Source organism: Periplaneta americana, chromosome 6 (genome assembly GCF_040183065.1).
Source record: "Periplaneta americana isolate PAMFEO1 chromosome 6, P.americana_PAMFEO1_priV1, whole genome shotgun sequence".
In the NCBI taxonomy this organism is placed as follows: domain Eukaryota; kingdom Metazoa; phylum Arthropoda; class Insecta; order Blattodea; family Blattidae; genus Periplaneta; species Periplaneta americana.
Genome location: NC_091122.1, coordinates 186,298,516 through 186,320,858, shown reverse-complemented (window position 1 = coordinate 186,320,858; position 22,343 = coordinate 186,298,516). Strand labels below are relative to the sequence as shown.

At 33.4% G+C, this 22,343-nt stretch overlaps 1 protein-coding gene and 1 long non-coding RNA gene across 2 annotated transcripts in view; both read left to right on the top strand.

Moving 5' to 3' along the window:
* Positions 1-2,404, top strand: part of LOC138702331 (uncharacterized) — a 265,478-nt gene extending 263,074 nt beyond the window's left edge. Inside the window, exon 3 of the long non-coding RNA XR_011332840.1 lies at positions 2,248-2,404. This is a non-coding gene — a long non-coding RNA (uncharacterized lncRNA). The remainder of the gene's footprint in view (positions 1-2,247) is intronic.
* A 10,221-nt stretch (positions 2,405-12,625) lies between these two features.
* The window catches only part of LOC138702132 (Fanconi anemia group J protein homolog), a 320,429-nt gene continuing 310,711 nt past the window's right edge, over positions 12,626-22,343 (top strand). Inside the window, exon 1 of the mRNA XM_069829730.1 lies at positions 12,626-12,762. The gene's annotated coding sequence lies outside the window, so the exon portion shown is untranslated. The remainder of the gene's footprint in view (positions 12,763-22,343) is intronic.

The following is a 22,343-nucleotide window of genomic DNA, read 5'->3' as shown; positions in this document are numbered from 1 at the left end:
AAATGACATTTCATTTGTTTTAAATACTAAGTACTAAATGTTAATATAAGGATTAACTTAAAAATGTTAATATTGATACGTAAAACATGGTGAATATGAACTATCCTTCAATGCAAAATTGTTCCATGAAACCTGTGTGAAGTATCTTTCATATATGCAGTAAACTTAATAGACCTACCAGTAGTAATCACCGATTAAGTCAGACAAATGCCTCTTTCAGTAGCTTTTCTAAAGTTTTTAAAGGACATTGATACTAATAACTTAACGCACTTGTTTTTTGAAGGGCTTAGAGGCAATAAATTTTAAATGCTTTTCACACAGTTTACAAAATGCACCACCCCGAGTATAATTGAAATACAAACAATCATTATTTAGTTTCCCATCGTTTTTTATATTTGATTTCGCGTCCAACCGTTTTATTCGTTCTATTCATTGACTCACTACTAACAGCACTAAATGAAGGCAACACAGATGGAATTACCTGTTCACAGATTTCACTTTCGCTTAAAAGCCAATTGAGAATAAAATGTTCTTCATTAAATGCAACGGATGTATTTTTCATTGACTCCTCAATACGTCTTTTCTTTTGAAGAAAAATAAACAATATCTCTTGTTTTACCATCGGGCACTGAAATATTTATATTTACTGCAATACTATAACTATTTTAGTAAACAAAATTATTGTATTTGTTAAACAAAACTAACATTGAAAACTACGCCAAAAAGCACAGCATACCTGACTTCTTAACTGACAATTCAGACGGTTCAAATTTCGACCAATCGAGATCGGCCGATAGATCAACAACCTTCAAGAAAAAAACTACCTGAAAATCTACAGAATTTATTTTAGTTACTGCAAAGTCATACCAAATTTAAATATAATGTCACACAAATATTATATTCTTAGTTTAAAATATCTCAAATATCACGGGGAATAAAAAATAGGTTGCAGCCACCAAATTACTCTTCAAGGAACGACCACTCATATAAATTGAGGGAAAGAAGGCAGAGGACGGACACTGGAAAGTTTTCTTTTCTCAATCGTACTATCAGGGACTGGAATGCTTTACCTGCAGACTTACTAAAGGCTTTACCAAAAATGTATTTAAAATAGGCTTAAAGACCTTACTAATAGACGGTAATTATACACAGTATTTAAAGGGTGTAAATGATATGTTGTTATTGAAGTGTTGTATCAGTGAAGAATTATGTTGTGTCAGTGAAGTGTGTTGTATCAGTGAAGAAGTATGTCGTGTCAGTGAAGTGTGCTGTGTAAGTGAAACGTGTTCCTGTCAGTGAAGCTTTATAGTTTATAGTGGCAGTGCAAAGAATTTGAACAGTGAAATGTTTTTGAAGTGTTAGTGAAATCAGGATAGAATCAGTGAAATGTGTCGTAGTTCCATTGCAGTGAGTTTGTTGACAGCGAAATGAGTGTAATTTGAAAGGTACTTGTGCAGATATGAACATATCATACTCGTGGGTTTTAGTTCGATCTTAGTTTTAAGATACAAATTAGATTTATTTCAAATGTTATTTTAAGTGATCGTTTCATTTAATTTAGTATATTCCCTGTTGTTGTTGTTGTTATTAGTATTATTATTATTAGTATTAGTATTATTATTATTATTAATTATTGTTAGTATTAATTATTAGTATTATTATTAATTGTATTTTTAATTAACAAGTTTATTATTGTCATTACTGAGTGTAATTAGTTACCACTGCCACCGGGTATATACCCACTGCAGTGTAAATAAATACACATACACATATAAGACCACCCCTTAGAATTCGTTAGTGTCCAATGTCGAAAACAGTATTCAGTAGAACTAAACGAACTTGAGAAACAAATTATGTCTACTAATGCATGAAAAAAAAAACACACAGCATTTAGATACTCTTGTTGGTCTTCATTTGTTACACTTTCTGCAAGATATTAGTTGTGAGAAATTTTTCGTTGGATTTCATAGACTATATAGCAAATAATATCATCTACTCGTAATAAAAATGAATATTATAGTGTAGGACGAAAAATTGCAACAAATAATGTAAATAAATACATTTAATAAATGCCTAATGAAAAATCTTCATATGTCGAAAAATACACAACCAAAAATGTGTAAAAACAGTCTGGGAAAATCTAATAAGATAGTACGTGTAATAGACAATGATTAACGAACTATGTGTAATGTACTAATGTGTATTAATAATTTTTTTTCATTGGTCGTTTAACCTTCTATGTTACAGGTCTTAACTTACCCAAGTCTCCGGAAGGGGACATACACATATTTGTGGGCCTCTCCAAGCCTGGGGTCAGCACAGCGTAGGGGCCTCCACAGAAGCAAACATTAACCAAGGATATCCATCCATGTCTGAGGCGAGATTAGAACCCATGAACCTTCAGACCGCGCCGTCTAAGGAGGTGAATACATAATGCTAGAAAAAATGTGTAACGAAACATGGCCAGCACACAGGCCTAATGGCCAATCAAATTGTCTTAGCGAAGATACGTGAAGGCCAGAATTTGGAAATCAAAAATTTATAATTACAGTATTCTTATACTATTCACTACGTCTTAAATACCAAGCAAGGTTAATGATTTACGGGGTGTCAACGTGACGCTAGTGCAGTTATGAGTATAAGATAGTAGTCCAATATAACACTATCTGCTTTCTTGCAGGGTCGTTTCGTAAAAAATCACTAATAGTATTACGCACAGATACGGAATTAAAACTTGAAGCGAGTCTATGTAGGCAACAATTTCGCTCGACTGTCCAAAAATAGCGTATATATAGGTTACTGCACATGCGCAGTGCGTTGTAAGCGAAACACAATAAGGGAGCTCCAAATTTTATTTCCTTATCTGTATTTAATAACATTAATAATACTAAGGTAATAATAATAATAATAGGCCTAACTAAGAATTTTTTACTTGGTTATTTAAGGACGTTGTGTCAACTACTGGGTTATTCAGCGTCGATGGAATGGGTGATTTGCGAGATGAGGCCGAGGATTCGCCATAGATTACCTGACATTTGCCTCATGGTTTGGAAAACCCTCGGAAAAACTCAACCAGGTAATCAGCTCAAGCGGAAATCGAACTCACGCCCGAGTCTAAGAATATTAAAACTGATCTTGATCTTATTAGAAGTGTTGTAATTTAACGGTACCTATGTAGGCCTAAATATGCCGTTAATGAAGATGGAGTAAACGGACTCTAAATGGCCGTGCGGAGTGATAAGGCATGTTATTTTTTTTTTTTTTAATTTTAACACAGTGAAGTGAAATTTTTTTAAGTTTTAAAATTCTTAGACATTAATTTAAGAGTCGTCTACTACCAAAGTCAGCAACATCCACATTTTTTTTTTTTAATCTAGTAATGCTGTAGGCCTATTTGAGATTTCTGTAAGTTTTTCTATAGATCTGTTAAGAGTTAAGTTGCAAAATGGATATCATTCCATTTAAATTGAAGGTTCAAGTTCCCGATTAGATGTAGAGTCAGCTACATCCACGTATCCAGATTTCGCGCGCATTTTATATCAAATGCTATTAATTTGCTGCAGCCTGCATTGTTGTCCACTTGAATTCTCCGCTATTAATTAACAAATTAACGAATTAATTAATTCGAAGGCTATGAAAAAATTTTGAATAATTCAGTTCAAATTTATGTGACTCTTAAAGAAGTAAATTTGTATTTTTTCTTACATTTAATTACTTGTATTCGAGTTGGAATGAAACTTATCAAAATTCTAACAGTGGTATTAACATTATTAAAGAATGGCTGGATGCTCACTTACTTTCTTTGAACATTTTTAAAACAAAATTAATACCATTTTCATGAACATCACATGACCTTGAACAACTAAAAATAAATAATAATAAAAGTATAACAATACATGATTGTAACCTACCTACTTGCTTATGTAACGCTTTGAGTATATCCTCACAAGTTAAATATTTAGGCATTATTATTGACCAACATTTAAAATGGGACAAGCATATCTCCTTTAACAGACTGTGTAAAACAATTCACAAATTTTCCATTCTACGCTCTTATTTACCTGTTTATGCTCTGCGTACTGTGTACTTAGCTCTGTTTCAATCAATAATTCAGTATGGTATATTAGGTTGGGGAGGAAGGGCAAAATCGACTCTCCATTCTTTAAATTTGCTCCAAAAAAGAATTATAAAAATTTGTCTATATAAACCTTTTGATTACCCAACAAAATTAATTTTTCAGGAATTTGGCGTATCAAATCTAGAACAAATTTATAAACAAACATTGCTGATTTACTTCCATAAAAATCACAATAAATTTAAATTTGATCCTCAGAATACCATACGAGACAAAACTACAGTTTCTTTCTAAATAATCCCAAATGCCACACAACTGCTGGATTAAAACACATAAGAAATTTTGGACCCAAAATATATAATGCATTAATTAGAGCTTACCCTGAGCTAAGTACACTTAATACACATAGATTTAAGAAATAAATCAGATTAATTATTTAATTGTTTAAGCTAATTGAGTTAAAAATTGATACTTATGTACTTTTGTATTTTCTATTTGTATATAGACCCTATTATTACATGCTGTATTATTTTACCATTTATTAATGTTATTGTGCTCAATGAATTCTCTTAATTTTGTGATATATTTTGTATAACTGATCTGAACTGCACCCGAGCACGAGCTTCTGCTCTTTCGGGCTGCAATGCCTAATGTAGGTCAAGTGTAACGTATTAAATAAATAAATTCAATTCAATTCAATTTGTATTGAACAAGTTTGTATTAACCATAATGTTGTTTCACCTGAAATAATTAAGCAGTTATTAAAGGACAATAGTTTGACATTTTGTGCATAATTATATTCCATCATTAGGCCTACAAAGACAGCTAGATCCACAATGATGGAAACTGTTTGTAGAAAAGCTGTTGTTAAAATTAGTGTTTTGCTTCTCCTATAAAATTTTATAAAATGGATGTGGCTGACTTTGATACTAGACGACTCTGTATTTAAATATTAAATGATATGAAGTGAGTCGATAAGAAATCTATACTAATAATAAATCTGTAGCCGAAATTTTTCTGGTAATTTTCGATTTTCCAAAAATAATTGGTCCTAACATATAATTAACCACCCTGAAACCGAAAATCGCATTTTTGACATCTTTGTTTGTATGTCTGTCTGTATGTTTGTTACCTTTTCACGCGATAATGGCTGAACCGATTTATATGAAAATTGGAATATAAATTAAGTTCGTTGTAACTTAGATTTTAGGCTATATGGCATTTAAAATACGTTATTTAAAAGGGCGATTATAAGGGGGCCTGAATTAAATGAATCGTAATATCTCGCTTATTATTGATTTTCATGAAAAATGTTACATAACAAAAGTTTCTATAAAAATGATTTCCGATAAGTTTTATTCTTTACAAAATTTTGATAGGACTGATATTTAATGAGATAAATGAGTTTTAAAATTACTATAACAACGCCATCTAAGGCGTTGTACTGAAATAAAAACAAATGACTTTGTCTATAAGGGGCCTTAGACAACAACAATCGAAAGCTATTAAACATAGCCTAAGAGAATGTTTCTGTGTTTGTATGAAGTAATATCGGAAGCTAATTAATTGTTTAATTATTATTTCACCATTGGAAAGTGTAGTTTCTCTAGATGGACATAATTCTACAATGTTATTACAGTAACTTCTGAAACATATAGCAAGTAATATAAAGTATACACATTAAAACTAAATGATATGTCAATCTTCATTAAACTATGGTTGCATGTAATAACAATTAAGAAACATGTTAAAGGAATTGTCATTGCACCAAATGATTGCTCGCTGGACCAAAATGATCGCATTGTAATTATTTAAATACAATTTCAATTAAGTAACATATTAAACGATTTATCCTTCTATCAAACACGAATGTTCCCTGGATCAAATGTCCTATTTGAATTATGTAATTACTTTATATTTATTTCTAACAGGTGCAGCGGAGCGCACGGGTACGGCTAGTAAATAAATAAACTGGCTTCATTTTTCATAGAAAAGACTTGATACAACACAAAACAGTTTTATACAGTATGTACTTATTTTCAGATTATATTCGAAAGCTGAAACTAAAATTTAACATCGCTGTTAATTTATTAGGATGTTTAATTCACTACATTATTCAAATGGTTGTACAAAATATCCTGGGGTCCGCCAAAATGAAATATGAGGTCCAAGAGGTCTGTGAGTGACACTCGAGAGGTTGGGAACCAGTGCTCTAACGAAATCAGTGAATCAGGGAATATCTATTATAAAAGTCGTTGAAAATTAATGCTAATTACCGCCATCTCACAGTTAACCACTCCCTTACTTTCAAAGACAGGCAACTGGATGTCACACAAACACACAACTGAAGATTTGTTACATTATTTAAAGAATTTGAATGAAGTGTGCCTCACGCAAACCGGAACAAATTAATTTTTATCAAATATTGCCATTAGGATAATGATTTCAGGTATTCAACAAATCACCATACACATTTGAAATTAATTTTAAGTTAAATAAAATTTAATTTTGTTAAACGCAGACTAAATATGGAAAATGGTTGAGAAGCTTTTGTCATCTAGTCTTCTGTCAAAAAGTCTGAAAGTTAGAATTTATAAAACAGTTATATTACCGGTTGTTTTGTATGTTTATGAAACTTGGACTCTCAATTTGAGAGAGTAACAGAGATTAAGGGTGTTTGAGAATAAGGTTCTTAGAAAAATATTTGGGGCTAAGAGGGATGAAGTTACAGGAGAATGGAGAAAGTTACAGAGGAACAGAGATTAAGGGTGTTTGAGAATAAGGTTCTTAGAAAAATATTTGGGGCTAAGAGGGATGAAGTTACAGGAGAATGGAGAAAGTTACACAACGTAGAACTGCACGCATTGTATTCTTCACCTGACATAATTAGGAACATTAAATCCAGACGTTTTGAGATGGGCAGGACATGTAGCACGTATGGGCGAATCCAGAAATGCATATAGAGTGTTAGTTGGGAGGCCGGAGGGAAAAAGACCTTTGGGGAGGCCGAGACGTAGATGAGAAGATAATATTAAAATGAATTTGAGGGAGGTGGGATATGATGATAGAGACTGGATTAATCTTGCTCAGGATAGGGACCAATGGCGGGCTTATGTGAGGGCGGCAATGAACCTCCGGGTTCCTTAAAAGCCAGTAAGTAAGTAAGTAACTGCATAAAACCGCATTTTTAAGAGCATAATGATTTGTACAATTTAGGCCTAGTTGTATGCTTTTTTTTTTTTTTTTTTTTTTGGGGGGTTGGCGTATTGAAATAATTCTGCCGTCAGTCTTATGAACTAATGATTCTTATATTGTAGATATATTAACTTGTCCTACAGAATTTATCTGTAATATTGACACTTAATATTTGAGGAGAAAAATTCGCTCCGGCGCCGGGGATCAAACCCGGGTCCTTGGCTCTTACAACTGAGCTACGCCGAATTCAATCCACAGCACCGGATCGAACCTCCCTCCTTCGATATTTCCCTTGTCTATTTTTTAAATGGCAGTTTTATAATTGTTTCTCGAAGTAAATATATTTTTTAGTACGATGTGTGGGGTTTTCGAAAGTAATATGTATCTTTAATTGCTCATATTTTCTTAATTTTCGACACAATCTTAAAAATTCTAGCACCTGGCTTATTGTGGGATTCTTTGCATCAATATGACCAGTTGGTTTGTTTTTTTATTGTTCTAGTGAGTGTTATCAGTAGGTACTTTCCTAACTTGGCCTGCAAGATCGCCAGATATTAACCCAGCTATCTGAAGGAGTGAGTGATCTTGGGCAAACCTACGACAATTGATGAGTTGAATGACTCAATCGCACACACAATATGGCAAATATTTCAAAATGTGAACTCATTGTCAGACAGCATTGAAGAGAGGCTGTTACTTGTACAAGAACAAAATGGTGCACACATAGTACAACTTCTACGATGAAGTTACTGCAATGACTGATGATGAAAAGAAACCTATTTCTTGTGTCAGAATTTTTAAGATTGTGTAGAAAATTAAGAAATTATGTATGTATGTATGTATGTATGTATGTATGTATGTATGTATGTATGTATGTATGTATGTATGTATGTATGTATGTATGTATGTATGTATGTATTTATTTACACTGCAAGTGGGCATGCACCCGGTGGCAGTGGTATACACAATATAAACAATACACAATACAATTATACAATACACAATAGGCCTACAATTTTATACACAATACAATAAGAATACACAATATAATTTAACACAATAGTAATAAAACATAAATAAAATACCTAATTTTACATTACAACCTACATTATTATGTACAGGCCCTACATAAGTTTCAATAGTCTTTCACTTTATTCTCATCTCACTCACTGTAGTGACACTATGACGCATTTCACTGACACTTTAGCACACATTTCACTGACACTATAGAACACATTTCATTGACGCTATAAATTATCACTGATCAGAACTGTTCACTGCACTGTAAAACCATAACTTCACTGACTCACCTCGCTTCACTGATACAACAGTTCAAATAAGTCAAATAATTATACCCTTATGCATACTGTACTTATAAACAGAACTACATTTAAGCTAAACATTTCTAGTCTAAGGCCCTCTTACACGCTATTTTTAAATAATTTACAATTCAAACCAAGGAAGTAACTCGTCAGGCTAATTAAATACATGTCACCTTAAAAAATTAAATGTTAAATGTCGCCTTAATTTTAGTTTGCACTTTATACACAACTTTTTAAGTTATTCTTGAATCTCCTTAAGGAAGGACAGCCCTCAAAGACCGCTGCAGGTAGGTCATTCCATTCATTTATAGTTCTATTTAAAAATGAGAATTTACCTACATCCGTTTTCTGTTTCCTACATTTGATTTTAAAATCATGATCGTTCCTACCATAGTACGTTGGCTTTTCTAACCGAGCCGTTATGTCTACCCATGCTTTCTGACCTAGATGTGCTCTATACAATGATGTTATTCTAGTTTTCCTACGTCTGTTTTCCAAAGTTTCCCATTTAAGTTCTTTTATCGTATCGTTCCCATCTTCTCTTTTACCTTTAACAAATTTAGCTGCCCTATACTGAATTCTTTCTAAGGAGTTTATCTGATATATTCTATAGGCATCCCAACATGTAGTTCCGTATTCCATTAACGGTCGCACTAACGTTAGATATGCTATTTCCCTCGATTTGGGGCTAGCCTTTCTCAAGATTCTCATAATAAAGTGAAGTGCCCTCCATGCTTTACCCGTAACATTATCAACATGCTCTCCCCAAGAAAGTTTGGAGTTTAAATACACTCCTAGGTATTTACAACATTGTTCTTGCGGAATTACAACACCATTGAATTCGTAATTAAGACTAGTTTCCTCTCGGGATTTACAAAATGTTATAGATTTACTTTTAGAACCATTTACTTTCATCCTATGCATTAACGCCCAGTTATAAATTTTATTCAAGTCTGTTTGAATAGCATCTACATCTGAATTATTTCTAATCTTTTTATAGATAATGCAGTCATCTGCAAATAGCCTCACATTTGATGTAATATCCTGGCATAGGTCATTTACGTATATTATAAAGAGTAATGGGCCCAGAACGCTGCCCTGTGGCACCCCTGAACTTATATTTCCAATTTCCGATATGTCATGATCTATTCTAACTCTCTGGGTTCTACCTTTTAAGAATTCTTGGATCCATAGCACCACTCTTTTATCTATTCCTAGCCTACTTAACTTATCTATTAATATGTCATGTGGCACCAAATCAAATGCTTTCGAAAAATCAATCACAACTGTATCGATTCTTCCGCCTCTTTCTACCTCTTCAGCTAGATCCTGAACCAGCGACGTAATTTGACTATCACATGAGAAGCCTTCCGTAAACCCATGCTGGCGGTTGTAAAACCAGTCTTTCGAATTTAGAACATGACGAATGTAATCCGATATCAAATGCTCCATGACTTTACATACGACAGATGTAAGGCTAATCTGTCTGTAGTTTCCGACATCTAATTTATTTCCACCTTTATGTATGGGTACCACTATAGCTGATTTCCAGTCACATGGAATAGCTGCATTGTTTATGGAAACATGAAATATACGCATTAAGTATGGAATTATGGCCTCGGAACCTAATTTAAGAATCTCTGTAGCAATATTATCTGGTCCTCTAGATTTCCGACTTTTTAATTTCGTTAGTCTCTCTCTAACCCCTTTGGAAGTTATTTTGAATGTCGAATTTGGTTCACATTCATGGTCTGTGACACAACCACTCCTATCAGCGGGATTATTATTATTATTATTATTATTATTATTATTATTATTATTATTATTATTATTATTATTATTATTATTAGTGAAAACCGAAATGAAATAGGAATTTAAATTTAATAAGTCGGCCTTTTCTTTGTCATCAGTTATACTTTCTCCGTTTTGATTTCGTAAAAGCACTACTCCTTCATTTTTTCCTTTTCTCCTGCGTACATAATTATACAACTGTCTCCAATTGTTACTTTCATCTTCTTTTAAAATGGTTTTTAGAAAATTTTCCTGAGCTATCCTTTTTTCACACTCAAGTTTCTTAATTAATTCGACATATTTTTCCCAATGCTCATGGCTTCGTTTACGTTTACTAAATGCGCGCCTTGTCTTTTTCTTTAAGTAGCGAATATAATTAGTGTAATATTCAGGGTCCGGATTTTTCTTAATTATTTTAGAAGGTACACATTTTACTAATGCCTCGAAAATTATGCTCTTAAATTTATGCCATACATTTTCCATATTTCCTTCAGTCCTTAGAAAGTCATCATGCTTTTGTCGTAGAAACGTTTGTAATTCATGGACGTCGGTTTTGTTGAAGTTCCAGATAGACACTGGACTTGACCTCGGATTTACTGTGTTTTCCCAGAAGATTTCTAATAAGACGCTATTGTGGGCAACTGAAATTATCTCTTACTTTTGAAAAATCCTATATGTAATTTTAAAAATGATCTGTAACATTTTTGCGCTATAAGTAGAGCGAGGAGAAGTTTCGTATTGGCAAATAATAGCGAGTGTTACGTAAGTGAATGAAATATTTAACCAGTGCATTGATAGTAAGAAGGACTGAAGTCCATCACTGATTCCTCACTTTAACTAGACTTCATAGGCTTCTTATTTGTTTCAGTTTCTGTATGTAATGCAACGTATAATATTTTATTTAGGTTTTATTTTTCTTTCAGTTTCTTATGCATTCTAATTTTGAAACTCTGACGCTGTCCTTTTGATAATACATTTCCTACTATGATTACTTTCTATTTTAAATACTTTTGACACTAAATTTTTATTTCTGTTTGCATAGGTGGAGAGTTAGATGTATATTATTATGTTTTTTTTCATGTCAAACTGGAATCTAACCATGCACCTAAAAACTTAGTGCATTCTACTTTCTTAATTATAGTATTATTAAGTACTACGTGAATCTGATCAGATCGATATTGATTAAATGACATATAGACAGTTTGATTTACTTCTAATTTAAGCGTATTATTTCCTAGTCACTGTTCAAATTTTGTTGTTGATTTCCATTAATTTTTATTTGCAAGTTCTCATCTTTATTCTCACTCAGTATTATGTTTGTGTCATCTACAAATAAAACACTTTTTCCTTCAGTTATATTTAACGATTTTAACAGGAGATAATTTATGTATAGAAGGAATAAGATTGGACCAAGAATTGAACCTTGAGGGACACAGTACGGTATAGCAACGGATTTTGATTTTATTGAGCCAATTTGTTGTAAGTTACTGTACTATCTTTCTCAAGCATTAGGTATGAAGAGAGCATCATTCTGAGGAATTACAATGTTTATTTGAAAATTACCATAATATACAAATCGATTTTTACGAAAACATGTTTCTAAATATTGGCATTTATTACGTGATTGATCTTTCATAGTATGCATAAGAAAGAACTGGGATAAAACTGGAATATTTTCGAGAGAAAATTCATTCAGTTCATTCAGTTTACTTCATATGACAATGAGTTAGCGAGATATTATCCCTTCCTTCCTTAAAAGTAGAGAACAAAGTGACAGTATACTTATTAGTAATAATAAAGAAGCTGCTAATACTACAGATATAGTGTTAAGTGACTGTGCATATGCTATTATTACCGGTGACAAGATTCAACCTACAACTAGTGACCATACAAGTGATAACAATAATAACTATGTGGACACATGAATCATCCTACAGAAACAGCGATGGCACATCTCTTGTAGTTCATACAAGAATGTTAGGATCTTGTTAACAAATATAGACAATATATTTTATTTGATGTACCAGTAATTTACATTTTGTTGTACTTAGGTAAGCAAGGTAAAGGTTTCAGAGAGCATAATGTTTTTTTTAATTGTGTATATTTTTTTAAGTAGGTCTACCAGTACATTAATGATTCACACAGCAGTGGTAAATAAATAAATACAATACCAGACGGCGGTGTACAATACATGTATACTGTTATTATTTTTCAACAGTTGTGACCTACTGTATATGCGACATTCATCAGTTGGCTATCCTGTTCATGGCGCGAAATGATATATCTTGATATTGTGAATGTAGTGTGATGTAACAGTGATTTCCACCTTTTTGTTTGTGATTTTAAAGTCTGTGATAAGTTTGAAGATCATTGAAGTTGGTACGTACAAATTTTCATCTGAAATTTATGTGTCATTGTCTGTTTATTAGTATTTGTCACATGTGGGAAACATAACCTATCATTTGTTGATGTAAAGTTATGTTGGTTAAAATTTATTAATCTTTATACAGAAATGTGACATTTAAAATATGCGCTATCCCTTAATTGAAATATATTTCGTTAAAATAGGTAAAATCACTTTCAGCACTTGAACAGTGCATATTCATAAGTCATGCACCTTTGGCCTAGGCCTGTATGTTTTGTATATCATTTCCTTTATGATACTGAAGTGTCTAAAAAGACTTATTTCACATATTGATTTCGCTCTTAGTGCTACTTAAATGATAAATAGGTGCTATTGTTAATTGTCAGTTACATCTGACTTAAATTTCATTGTGTTTGAGACAAATGAAAATAATAAATATAATTAGTGTTGGGTGGTCTTGCAATATTAATTTTATTAGCATGAAGTGTAAAACCAAAGTAAGGGACAGTCTTGCAGGCTCTTCAGATAAATGAATTTGAGTGAAATAAAATGAAACATCATATGTGTTTAGCTTTTAATGCATAAGTTATCCTGTACAGACCTACTGTGTGAATATAAACCTACAGATAATGGGTAACTGTATTAGCAGCATCAGTAGCACTTACAAATGTTTGTTCCTTCTACATTGTGCTGTGAACATTCCAAGATTCGTGACTTTGTGGAATATTTGTTATTTAATTCACTTCGTTTCGTTAATGTAGGCTACACCAATAATGAAGCAGAAAACAGTACAGATGTGTGTATATCGTGCATACTTATTTTCCTAAACAGGAACTGACAACATTCTTACCGTAGCTAACCTTGTTTGTTGTTTAATTGTCAACTGTCCGGAGACAGGTCTGAACCCCACAAGTGATACCAACAAGGCATCACTCATGAGGCAACTAGGCCAGGAGATAATGGAGTGGGATGACCAGTTCCTTTCCCCCTCCAGTGCATACATCACTGACTAGATATCTACTATTACATTAACCAGAATTCAGGTGTATATATGACGCATATCGTCAAGTGAGATGTACTGCAGGGTAACAGATGTATATATCAGCCAGAACCTGTCAGAGGCTGTAGTACCTTCTAAGCCATTTTAGCGGTTTGGTAGGCAACTCGATGTAAGAGTAATACAAAATCATTAACACAATGTTATGTCCTAGTGATATCAGTGTTAGGCCTAATTAAATTCAGTTACACTGTTTGGTTTTAAGTATGCCTATATTTTACAGAGAACATTTTTTTTTATCATTAATGGACCAATTGCCTCTGACTGAGTTCTGGCTGATATGTAGGCTTACGTCTATTATCAGGCAGTACATCTCACTTGACGATATGTGTCAGAGGAAGAACAATTTGTATACATCTGAAGTCTGATTAGTGTAATATGTAGCTAGTTAGCGATGTATGCAATGGAGGTGAGGAAAGAACTGGCCACCCTACCCCATTATCTCCTGGCCTAGTTGCCTCATAAGTGATGCCATATTGATATTACTTGTGAGGTTCAGATATATCTTCGGACAATTGACTAAACAACAACAGTGGACTAATATAAGAACGATATCATAGATTTTAAATATTGTATGCCAGTCATTGTCTGTGATGTGTCAGGTCTAGTAAGAACTATCTAATTTTAAAAGTTTCGAAATTATACAAATAAAAGCTTACATTTTTATCTCTAAGGAGTGTACAGGGATTCAAGCAGTTTTTACTTTCTTGCAACTAATAAATTAAGTTCTTAGAGGAAAGTAATATAGTTTAGATCAAAGAATTGTCATAGAAAATTTCCCTGCATAGCTGCTAACATGTGCTACACTGTGCTCAGAAAATTATTAGGCCTAGGCTATAACAGAAGAAAGTTACAGTGACACACAAATTCCACAATTTGGGACATCTGGCCGAAACCTACGGCTGACCACTAGGATCCAGAATACAAAGCAGAGGTTAAATTAAAAATACAATAGCCTATGATTGTGGAGAGAATACGGAACAATGATAAATTTAAAAATAAAGTATAATTTGATTTCGGAGAAACATGAGATGAAAATACATTGAAGAGTAATGAAATGAAGTAAAAAAAAATTACATAGTATTATACAAGGGATTGTGTAAAATGGATAATGAATCTCTCAATACCATTAGACAAATTTTATTAATGTCCTCATTAGAAAATTTAAGAGAAAGGAGAATGGTTTTGGTTAACTTAAATGAAGTTCCCCTAGCACGAAAAAGAAGTCCTTTCACTTCCCATTTATTAATATTCATTTTGTATCTCTCACTGAAGTGAGGAATACATGGGTTGTAAACAGACTTCTTTTCATCGTTAACGTTATTGGCTTGTTGATCATCCTTCTCAAAACGGACAGTGGGGTCAAGAATGAGGCTTCTTTGATTCCGGCGATCGATGGCTATAATGTCTGCTCTTCTCGTTGACCCATTCTCAGCCAAGCAGTGCACTTCTTCGTAAACCTCCCACTTTGCCTTCCGAAGAGTGGTTGCGATGGAGCTTCTCACTTTATGGTGGCGATTGTTCCTCAGTAGTTCTCCTTTAGGGCAATAACCCAAAACATGCCCAAGGGTTTCTACTTCGCTGCATCCTGGATGACGACACTTTTGATCTTGAAAGGAACGACCTGGCACCAATCGTACTGCTGCAACTGAAAACCTGTAACTTATGAAAAATGGAAATTCTAATTTACTGATACATACCGGTAGGTGTTCGAACCTATCATCTTTCTTAAGTAGCAGCTGGCTATCTCTTTTACTTATTTTGTATCACCTACTGCACTTCTTCTGACATAAAAAAATTCTGTATGAACATTTTACTTCAACTTTTGTTTTATATGGGTACCGGTATATTGTGTGTTTTTCTGGGTATAGTAGGTAAGCCTACATAGGAGTTTAACATTGCCATAAGGTAACTATGACTGTATAAAGCAATGAAGAAATAACTTAATCAATGAGCCATGTTTAAGATATAAGAAGGCTTTGACAAATTGTAAAACAAGAGAACATCAGCTTCGGCTTAATAACCGTAAATAATGTAACAACAGACACCATCATGCCCATACAGCAATTGCCAACCTTCTAAGAAACAGAGGATGGGAAGTACATGAGCAGATTCATTGTGTGTCTGAAGATGATTCTCATAGAAGAGTCGATATAATTGCCATCAATAGAAGAACCCAGAAAGCGATGGTCTTAGACCCTACGATTTGCTTTGAACGAGACACGAATCAAGCACTGCAGATAAATGATGACAAGCGAGCTAAACATGTACCTTGTCTTCCATACCTCAGTGAAAAATATGGCATTTCGCTTTACAACTGGGATGTTACAGGCTTACTATTTGGAGCGAGGGGTTGTTTACCAAAATTTACATGTAATATCTTTAAATCCTTCCAAATTCCCTTTTATGAAGTTCAGAAGATCGTAATAGAAATTCTGAAGGCCTCTCTTCAAATTCTACACTATCATCTATATGTTAACACGTAAATTTTTGTTTTAATGTACAAATCGAATCATTATTTTGCTCGTTTCATTTCCCTTTATCTTTTATGTTTGTTAATTCCGGATCCCAGTGGTCAACCTCACTTGAGGACGGATGATTTGAAATAAATCTCAGTAGTTTACAAATTGTCTGAAGCCTGCTAATTTCTAAACATGGCCCACTGTTGAACTTATTTATGCATTGTTTTCATACATAGGCTAGGTTTCTTATGGCAATGTTAAATTCCTATGTCCTAAACTCATAAAAACACACTGCAAAAAAGAATAACAGAAGTTAGTCTGAGCAAATGTAATTTAGAGAGAGATAACAAAAAGTTTTAGCTGCCCTTTCTGAGGGTTACCATGAAGATACAGCTTACTGACCAATCCAAACAAGATAATATTTTAATTTATGTATGCTAGTAAGTTAAATGCAATAGTACAATAATTGTTTTTGTTTTGTTTATGTAATTTTGAGTGAGCAGCTATCACTTTCAAGAAGTTATTACATTTCTACTTTCTTGTTCTTCTCCCCATCACTATTTTCGGACTGTTTTCCGTAGTGTATGAAAGACTAGGCTATTTAATTTCCTCTGTGAATAGGAGCACACAGTATCTTGCTAGTTTTAGTGATACATATTTAACTTCTTCTGCAATGTATTAAGCCTACTTCATTCCCTATTCAAGCATTCCGAGGAAGAACGCTAGACATACAGGGCAGTTGTAGAGTTAGATTTGCATCCAGTTTGATCTACAGTTTTGCTCTTTTGATCATTTATCTCAGAATTTCAGTTCTATGTTGTTGCCATTTGTTATATTTCACCATTGCTCCGCTTGTTATATCGTAGTCTCTTTAGTCTATGTGGTTTAAAATGGACCTGAACCTGAGGAGATGTTAACATATTTTTGTTTTTTTATTTAATTCGTAATTTTTTAAATAATTCTTGCTCATATAGGCCTACATACAACGAAAATAATATCTTTGTATAATTTATTGCATAATTTATTGTTTAGGCTATATGATTTTAATACTTACTGTGACCACAGATAGGCAAAACTAAAAAATTTTCAGATGCCAGCCCCTTTTTTTCAGGCGCCACCACATTTTACTGAAACCATTCGAGCTGAGATAAAGATACATTTATTAAAATGTATTAAGAAATATCATTAATTGAAGCGTCGGCTGGAACAACGTTATAAGTTACATTTGGTAAAATTTACAGGAGCTGCAAAAATGTGTACGCGTACAACGTTGTTGTTATAGGCCTAGGGTAGCAAACTTTTGAGTGGACAAATTTCACGTACTGCATTGATGGACAGTTGCAAGCCAAGGAGTATAGCAAGGTAACATGACATACAACATTATTTCACGGAAACACGCCGAATGAAAATTTTGTAACTTACAACGTTGTTCCAGCAGATGCTTCAATTAATGAAACACATTAGGGTCTACATATTGGAACTTCTTCCTAGGACTGCTTTTGTTAACATTATGTTCTAGTCGTAGTAGTGGTAACATTCGGCTGGTTCGCATCGGTTCGGATGAACTGGTTGTTAAATTATTTCTAAGTAAATTTGCAATTGCCATGGACATATACCATATATGTTTAACATAGGTACACATGACAGAACTGGTTGTTAAACTTCTTGAATATTACCACTGAGTTGTAGTGACATAAAAAAATCAAAGTCATAAAAAAAAATAAGTAAATAAAGAAACTCAGGCGCCATGAAGACCGGGCACCCAGGACTTGTCTACCCTTGATTGTGACTGCATTGGATAAAATTCAGAATGACAAGCATGCTAGTAGGCGTGACAGTGGAAGTGCACTATGATGCTTCATTGTAGGCTCTATAGTTTAAAGGTATCTCAGAAGAAAAACAAATACTTACTTGGCTTTTAAGGAACCCGCAGGTTCATTGCCGCCCTCACATAAGCCCGCCATCAGTCCCTATCCTGTGCAAGATTAATCCAGTACCTATCATCATATCCCACCTCCCTCAAATCCATTTTAATATTATCCTCCCATCTACGCCACAGCCTCCCCAAAGGTATTTTTCCCTCCGGTCTCCCAACTAATGCTCTATATGCATTTCTGGATTCGCCCATACGTGCTACATGCCCTGCCCATCTCAAACGTCTGGATTTAATGTTCCCATTTAATGTACCCATCATGTATGACAGATAAACTATTATAACACTGACACTAATTAGGTCACATAAGAATTTTGTGGAATTAAGCAGTTAATCTTCAATCCCTGAGTGTGTCAAATTACTAGAAAATTTATTTATTTAAGCTAATGGCAGGTGCATTGATATACATCATTGACCCATGAGTTGTCTTGCTTCCAATATTGGTCATTCATGTCTTATTTTGCAGAACTTAAGACTTTCCTGGCATTGGATATGGAATAATTCTGCTCAGGTTCTCTGCCAGATGAGTTGGATAGTTGCTTCCAAGCTTTCGATGACTAGTTCTGCCATCTTTTTCAGGGATTGAAGTGCCGTGGAACCATGTCTAGACCAATATATGAACGGTCAGTAGGGCTTCCCACTGTGGGCCTATCAAGCTAGTTCCTAGCTCCCACCGCCTGCCGTATTCTGGTTGGTCGAAGCGTGTTGATTACAGGTTTTCATGCTGTACTCAGCTGAAGGCCCTGTTTCTGTTGAAATGATTGCCATCTAGTTGGATTTCAATGGCTTCCTTGATGACCTGGTGCCTTACCCAAGACAATGGTGGCATGATCCGTTTTCAGGCTGTGTTGCACTTCTGCTGACTTATCGGGGTAATGTAGTCTTAAGCTGCGTTGATATTCCTTGCAGCATTTCATAATGGTGCATCCTATCTGGCCAATGAAGCATTTTCCACACTCACAAGATATTGAGCATCTCCTATCATGTTGATGATCAAAGTACTCATATTTGGGATGATATCAATTTTAGGACCCATGTTTACTACAATTTTTTCTTGTTTTGATGAACACTACCAGTTCTCAGAATGTTGAATGTTTTTAAAAGAAATTACATTGAACAACTCCTATGATGTTGATGAACAAGTATACTCTGATCTGGGAAGATATTAATTTTATGAAAAAAGTAGCAGTAGCTGGTTTCATGGTTATCTTTTAAAAAATGTTGCTCTTCCTGCCATGGACAATTAAAGATTTAATGTAAATAAAATTAGAGCTATGTAAACTCTACCCCTAATCTCTGAATGTGTATGAGTAAGATATGCCCAGTTGGTTGGCTATCGTCCTCAGAGTAACTAGCTTTAAGCAGGGCTGTAAATTGTCATCTGGTTATAGCATATTATATTGATTTTTTTGCGCACATTTTATATCCTCATTTTATTTTTGTTAGTTTTTCATCAACCTTAATTTTTGTAAAAAATTTGTTATGTCCCTGATCAATGAGATGAGTCAATTGATACATTGTGGTGTTGTAAAGTTTAATTGTAAATAATCAAATGCTTTCTCCAAATCAATAAAACATAAAAATGCTGGTTTAAAAAAATTGACATTAAACAAATAAAAATTACTGTTTACTGATTGGTAACTGTTAGCTGTAACCATTGACTAGGTGAAATGTTAATCTAGGCTTGAGGTAATCAATGGAGAAATGACAATGTGTGTGGCTCCTGCCATGTGCAGTGCCTACTGTTCTTTAACACTTTGCCCCTCTAATGATCCATCCAGCTTGCATGTTCTGTATAGGTACAATTGACATGCGCAATGCCTACATAAACAAACCTTCATTCGTTGATGGTCACTTAGGTAGCAGACCTCGGTCTCCAGCTGCACCACACACTAGTGGAGATCACTTGGTGCGTGGCCTTCTGCCTCTTGGATAATTCTCCATTACCCTTCAGAGCTCAGAGTAGAACATGGCCAGGCCTATTCTTCTGCTATTAAAAGTTCTTAATTACTTTCTTTTTTTAATTCTTCAGGAATCATTTTCTTCTAGAATGGGATTATCAAAGATATTTTTCAAAATGTTATTTTTGTAAGTGAGAATTGATTTTACATTTTTTTTTGGTTATAATCAAAGTTGCTGCTGACTATGAAAGAGCAGATAAAATTATTCTTTTGTAATATTAAATTATTTGTTCTGGAGAAAAGTTTGAAATTTGGGATTGTTTGAAGTCTGTGATATTATTTGTTTACATTAGCTTGGCACTGTTCAATTTCTATCTGAATCATGTTTTCATCATTGATAATCTAACCCAGATATTTAAATTTACTTAACTGAAGTTCCTACTTATGTAATTAATTAGCTAAGTTTACATTATTTGACTAGCTTGATACTCTCATAGGCCTATATTTTGTTTTACAAGCATTGATATTTAAGGATACACTGAGGTGAAATTTCAGTTTTATGAATTATTCAAACTACAGACCTGAAAATTTGTACAGTTAACATGCTGCATACAAATAATCTCTGTACGAAGTTCCATTTGGTTTGGTTAAGAAATGTAAGAATTATTAACACTTTTGAAAATTTAAACGACATTTTGAAAAATCGTTAACCTTTCCATACATTTCAAAATTATTGTCTGAAATTTTATCTGTACACTGTCAGACTCTCAAAAACAAAACTTGCTGTTAAGGGTTTCCATTCCATTTACTTAAAAATTAAGAAGAAAATACTTAATGGAGTCAGGTATAAATATTGCAAGTATTAAAAATAACCTAAATACAAAATAAAATATGAGTTTTTGTAAAGGAAGGCTTGATAGCAAATGTTGTTAAGCACATATTAAAGAACATAAAAAAATCAAACATCTACTACAACATTTGTAAGAAGAGTAGAATAACATTTTAGTAAAAGAAAATGTACAAAAAAATCTAAGCCGAGAAAAATAAGTTTAAATGTATGGAACTCTATGAGGATAAAAGTGAACATAAGCAGTTTCCTGTATCTCCTAACAAGTGATTGGACACCTCTAATTGGTAGAAGACTGTTGTACATCTTAGGCAATTTTTTAATGACTGTTACACTTTTACTATGTCATACTACTTTTGACCAATAACGACGTGTTTCAACCAATCATGGTTGCTTATCCTGCAATTTTTATCATCTCCTTAGCATTTGTTTTTATCATCTCCCTAGCATTTGTTTCTTTGTTTCCCAACATTGTACTTTCAATAATTTACCTTTTAAACTGATTCATCATCTTTAATTAAAACTTTTCAATCATTTAGCTTGTTTATATTATTTACGTTATGTTATAGCTTCTGCTGTATGGATTATGGATAGTCACGTATCAGAGATTGTTTAATATATATTGATAATTGAAATGGAATGCAATTCTGTTTTAATGAAAATGAAACTGAATCAACAAAGCCTTCTTGACTAGTAATCGTCCATACAGTGCAATGAAGATTGTATAGTTGGCACAACTGGTAGTAAGAGTACAGTTCATCATATCACACTACTGCCATCTAGCGGAATATATGTAGTGATTACATGGTACAATTATACATATTCAAGACAGTTTAGTACTTTTGTAAGTCGATTAATATTTTATTAATTTATTATATTAGAAGTACTTTATTTCTTCTAACATTTATATAGTCTACTTTTCTCTAATCGTGTAGAAGCCAATTAAATTCCACTCGAGTTTTGATTTTCTCTAGATAAATCAAACCTCTAATTAGATTACTATAGATAAAAAGTGAAAATCGTAATGTTTACTGAAAATTACGAAATTTCACTTCTGTGTATCCATAAGTGTGGGGGGGGGGATAAGTTTCGATACTGATGTACAGTTTTTGAAAGTCGATAGTTGGACGTGTTACAATATTGTCTGGATCTCATAAGCTATGATTATTTAAGTCAATTGTAGTACGAGGCTTGACTTCACTAGCTATGATATCGACTCGGACAGAATTATGTTGATGCAAAACATAATCCCGAGAAAAGCCTCGTCATAAATGACACTATGGATTTATCTACAGTGATCTCACTAGAGGTTTTGATTTATCTAGAGAAACTCAAAACTCGAGTGGGATTTAATTGACTATTACACGATTACAAGAAAGTATACAGTGAATAACA